General features: G+C 43.9%; 9 non-coding genes across 9 annotated transcripts in view; all 9 read right to left on the reverse strand.

Annotated features, from left to right (window-relative positions):
- The window catches only part of LOC123451389, a 119-nt gene extending 32 nt beyond the window's left edge, over positions 1-87 (reverse strand). Inside the window, exon 1 of the ribosomal RNA XR_006632268.1 lies at positions 1-87. This exon is cut by the window's left edge and continues 32 nt beyond it. This is a non-coding gene — a ribosomal RNA (5S ribosomal RNA).
- A 484-nt stretch (positions 88-571) lies between these two features.
- Positions 572-690, reverse strand: LOC123451417. Its single transcript, XR_006632293.1, has one exon. It is a non-coding gene; the product is annotated as a 5S ribosomal RNA (ribosomal RNA).
- Positions 691-1,162: 472 nt separating this feature from the next.
- LOC123451404 lies at positions 1,163-1,281 on the reverse strand. Its single transcript, XR_006632282.1, has one exon. It is a non-coding gene; the product is annotated as a 5S ribosomal RNA (ribosomal RNA).
- A 529-nt stretch (positions 1,282-1,810) lies between these two features.
- On the reverse strand, positions 1,811-1,929 carry LOC123451400. Its single transcript, XR_006632279.1, has one exon. It is a non-coding gene; the product is annotated as a 5S ribosomal RNA (ribosomal RNA).
- A 436-nt stretch (positions 1,930-2,365) lies between these two features.
- Positions 2,366-2,484, reverse strand: LOC123451354. The gene has a single exon (XR_006632237.1). It is a non-coding gene; the product is annotated as a 5S ribosomal RNA (ribosomal RNA).
- A 466-nt stretch (positions 2,485-2,950) lies between these two features.
- On the reverse strand, positions 2,951-3,069 carry LOC123451405. The gene has a single exon (XR_006632283.1). It is a non-coding gene; the product is annotated as a 5S ribosomal RNA (ribosomal RNA).
- A 487-nt stretch (positions 3,070-3,556) lies between these two features.
- Positions 3,557-3,675, reverse strand: LOC123451412. Its single transcript, XR_006632288.1, has one exon. It is a non-coding gene; the product is annotated as a 5S ribosomal RNA (ribosomal RNA).
- Positions 3,676-4,108: 433 nt separating this feature from the next.
- Positions 4,109-4,227, reverse strand: LOC123451325. The gene has a single exon (XR_006632208.1). It is a non-coding gene; the product is annotated as a 5S ribosomal RNA (ribosomal RNA).
- Positions 4,228-4,753: 526 nt separating this feature from the next.
- LOC123451406 lies at positions 4,754-4,872 on the reverse strand. Its single transcript, XR_006632284.1, has one exon. It is a non-coding gene; the product is annotated as a 5S ribosomal RNA (ribosomal RNA).
- Between the last annotated feature and the right edge of the window lie 128 nt (positions 4,873-5,000).

Raw genomic sequence — 5,000 nt, forward strand, 5'->3', positions numbered from 1 at the left:
CCCATCCTAGTACTACTCTCGCCCAAGCACGCTTAACTTCGGAGTTCTGATGGGATCCGGTGCTTTAGTGCTGGTATGATCGCATCCGACATGCAACTATCTATTTGTTCCTTATGCTTGCCCTACTACTACTACTACTACTACTACTACTACTACGACTACTACTACGACTACTACTACTACTACTACTACTACTACGACTACTACTACGACTACTACTACTACTACTACTACTACTACTACTACTACTACTACTACTACTACTACTACTACTACTACTACTACTAGTAGTAGTAGTAGTCGTTGGGTGTCACGCGCGGTGGGAAAAGTCACAGAGGTCGTGGCGGTGCTCGTGTTGTCGGGGTAGAGAGGGAGCGGTGAAATTCTTGTGGTAAACTCGTCTCCGTTGTCGAGGCAAATGTGGCAATGGACACGGGAGGGGCAAGCTAAAACATATCATAAACGTCAAAAATAAGAAAACTAGTAAACGTCAAAAATAAGAAAACGAGGTCATATAGATCACGGTCCCGCGTCATCCTTGTCACGTGGCGCAAAAATATATTTAAAAAGGGGATTGCAACACGAGTACTTCCCAGGAGGTGACCCATCCTAGTACTACTCTCGCCCAAGCACGCTTAACTTCGGAGTTGTGATGGGATCCGGTGCTTTAGTGCTGGTATGATCGCATCCGACATGCAACTATCTATTTGTTCCTTATCCTTGCCCTACTACTACTACTACTACTACTACTACTACTACTACTACTACTACTACTAGTACTAGTACTAGTACTACTACTACTACTACTACTAGTACTAGTACTAGTACTACTACTACTACTACTACTAGTACTACTACTACTACTACTACTACTACTACTACTACTACTAGTCGTTGGGTGTCAAGCGCGGTGGGAAAAGTCAGAGAGGTCGTGGCGGTGCTCGTGTTGTGGGGGTAGAGAGGGAGCGGTGAAATTCTTGTGTTAAACTCGTCTCCGTTGTCGAGGCAAATGTGGCAATGGACACGGGAGGGGCAAGCTAAAACATATCATAAACGTCAAAAATAAGAAAACTAGTAAACGTCAAAAATAAGAAAACGAGGTCATATAGATCACGGTCCCGCGTCATCCTTGTCACGTCGCGCAAAAATATATTTAAAAAGGGGAATGCAACACGAGGACTTCCCAGGAGTTCACCCATCCTAGTACTACTCTCGCCCAAGCACGCTTAACTTCGGAGTTGTGATGGGATCCGGTGCTTTAGTGCTGGTATGATCGCATCCGACATGCAACTATCTATTTGTTCCTTATGCCAACCCTACTACTACTACTACTACTACTACTACTACTAGTACTACTAGTACTACTACTACTACTACTACTACTACTACTACTACTAGTACTACTAGTACTACTACTACTACTACTACTACTACTAGTACTAGTACTACTACTACTACTACTACTACTACTACTACTAGTACTAGTACTAGTACTACTACTACTACTACTACTACTACTACTACTGCTACTACTACTAGTCGTTGGGTGTCAAGCGCGGTGGGAAAAGTCAGAGAGGTCGTGGCGGTGCTCGTGTTGTCGGGGTAGAGAGGGAGCGGTGAAATTCTTGTGTTAAACTCGTCTCCGTTGTCGAGGCAAATGTGGCAATGGACACGGGAGGGGCAAGCTAAAACATATCATAAACGTCAAAAATAAGAAAACTAGTAAACGTCAAAAATAAGAAAACGAGGTCATATAGATCACGGTCCCGCGTCATCCTTGTCACGTGGCGCAAAAATATATTTAAAAAGGGGAATGCAACACGAGGACTTCCCAGGAGGTCACCCATCCTAGTACTACTCTCGCCCAAGCACGCTTAACTTCGGAGTTCTGATGGGATCCGGTGCTTTAGTGCTGGTATGATCGCATCCGACATGCAACTATCTATTTGTTCCTTATGCTTGCCCTACTACTACTACTACTACTACTACGACTACTACTACTACTACTACTACTACTACTACTACTACTACTACTACTACTACTACTACTACTACTACTACTACTACTACTACTACTACTACTACTACTAGTAGTCGTTGGGTGTCACGCGCGGTGGGAAAAGTCACAGAGGTCGTGGCGGTGCTCGTGTTGTCGGGATAGAGAGGGAGCGGTGAAATTCTTGTGTTAAACTCGTCTCCGTTGTCGAGGCAAATGTGGCAATGGACACGGGAGGGGCAAGCTAAAACATATCATAAACGTCAAAAATAAGAAAACTAGTAAACGTCAAAAATAAGAAAACGAGGTCATATAGATCACGGTCCCGCGTCATCCTTGTCACGTGGCGCAAAAATATATTTAAAAAGGGGAATGCAACACGAGGACTTCCCAGGAGGTGACCCATCCTAGTACTACTCTCGCCCAAGCACGCTTAACTTCGGAGTTGTGATGGGATCCGGTGCTTTAGTGCTGGTATGATCGCATCCGACATGCAACTATCTATTTGTTCCTTATGCTTGCCCTACTACTACTACTACTACTACTACTAGTACTACTAGTACTACTACTAGTACTACTACTACTACTACTACTAGTACTAGTACTAGTACTAGTACTACTACTACTACTACTACTAGTACTACTACTACTACTACTACTACTACTACTACTACTACTACTAGTCGTTGGGTGTCAAGCGCGGTGGGAAAAGTCAGAGAGGTCGTGGCGGTGCTCGTGTTGTGGGGGTAGAGAGGGAGCGGTGAAATTCTTGTGTTAAACTCGTCTCCGTTGTCGAGGCAAATGTGGCAATGGACACGGGAGGGGCAAGCTAAAACATATCATAAACGTCAAAAATAAGAAAACTAGTAAACGTCAAAAATAAGAAAACGAGGTCATATAGATCACGGTCCCGCGTCATCCTTGTCACGTGGCGCAAAAATATATTTAAAAAGGGGAATGCAACACGAGGACTTCCCAGGAGTTCACCCATCCTAGTACTACTCTCGCCCAAGCACGCTTAACTTCGGAGTTGTGATGGGATCCGGTGCTTTAGTGCTGGTATGATCGCATCCGACATGCAACTATCTATTTGTTCCTTATGCCAACCCTACTACTACTACTACTACTACTACTACTACTACTACTAGTACTACTAGTACTACTACTACTACTACTACTACTACTACTACTACTAGTACTACTAGTACTACTACTACTACTACTACTACTACTAGTACTAGTACTACTACTACTACTACTACTACTACTACTACTGCTACTACTACTAGTCGTTGGGTGTCAAGCGCGGTGGGAAAAGTCAGAGAGGTCGTGGCGGTGCTCGTGTTGTCGGGGTAGAGAGGGAGCGGTGAAATTCTTGTGTTAAACTCGTCTCCGTTGTCGAGGCAAATGTGGCAATGGACACGGGAGGGGCAAGCTAAAACATATCATAAACGTCAAAAATAAGAAAACTAGTAAACGTCAAAAATAAGAAAACGAGGTCATATAGATCACGGTCCCGCGTCATCCTTGTCACGTGGCGCAAAAATATATTTAAAAAGGGGAATGCAACACGAGGACTTCCCAGGAGGTCACCCATCCTAGTACTACTCTCGCCCAAGCACGCTTAACTTCGGAGTTCTGATGGGATCCGGTGCTTTAGTGCTGGTATGATCGCATCCGACATGCAACTATCTATTTGTTCCTTATGCTTGCCCTACTACTACTACTACTACTACTACGACTACTACTACTACTACTACTACTACTACTACTACTACTACTACTACTACTACTACTACTACTACTACTACTACTACTACTACTACTAGTAGTAGTAGTAGTCGTTGGGTGTCACGCGCGGTGGGAAAAGTCACAGAGGTCGTGGCGGTGCTCGTGTTGTCGGGATAGAGAGGGAGCGGTGAAATTCTTGTGTTAAACTCGTCTCCGTTGTCGAGGCAAATGTGGCAATGGACACGGGAGGGGCAAGCTAAAACATATCATAAACGTCAAAAATAAGAAAACTAGTAAACGTCAAAAATAAGAAAACGAGGTCATATAGATCACGGTCCCGCGTCATCCTTCTCACGTGGCGCAAAAATATATTTAAAAAGGGGAATGCAACACGAGGACTTCCCAGGAGGTCACCCATCCTAGTACTACTCTCGCCCAAGCACGCTTAACTTCGGAGTTGTGATGGGATCCGGTGCTTTAGTGCTGGTATGATCGCATCCGACATGCAACTATCTATTTGTTCCTTATGCTTGCCCTACTACTACTACTACTACTACTACTACTACTACTACTACTACTACTACTACTACTAGTACTACTAGTACTACTACTACTACTACTACTACTACTACTAGTACTAGTACTAGTACTAGTACTACTACTAATACTACTACTAGTACTAGTACTAGTACTACTACTACTACTACTACTACTACTAGTACTAGTACTACTACTACTACTACTACTACTACTAGTCGTTGGGTGTCAAGCGCGGTGGGAAAAGTCAGAGAGGTCGTGGCGGTGCTCGTGTTGTCGGGGTAGAGAGGGAGCGGTGAAATTCTTGTGTTAAACTCGTCTCCGTTGTCGAGGCAAATGTGGCAATGGACACGGGAGGGGCAACCTAAAACATATCATAAACGTCAAAAATAAGAAAACTAGTAAACGTCAAAAATAAGAAAACGAGGTCATATAGATCACGGTCCCGCGTCATCCTTGTCACGTGGCGCAAAAATATATTTAAAAAGGGGAATGCAACACGAGGACTTCCCAGGAGTTCACCCATCCTAGTACTACTCTCGCCCAAGCACGCTTAACTTCGGAGTTGTGATGGGATCCGGTGCTTTAGTGCTGGTATGATCGCATCCGACATGCAACTATCTATTTGTTCCTTATGCCAACCCTACTACTACTACTACTACTACTACTACTACTACTACTAGTACTACTAGTACTACTACTACTACTACTACTACTACTACTAGTACTAGTACTA

The sequence above is a fragment of the Hordeum vulgare genome, chromosome 4H (genome assembly GCF_904849725.1).
Source record: "Hordeum vulgare subsp. vulgare chromosome 4H, MorexV3_pseudomolecules_assembly, whole genome shotgun sequence".
NCBI lineage: Eukaryota > Viridiplantae > Streptophyta > Magnoliopsida > Poales > Poaceae > Hordeum > Hordeum vulgare.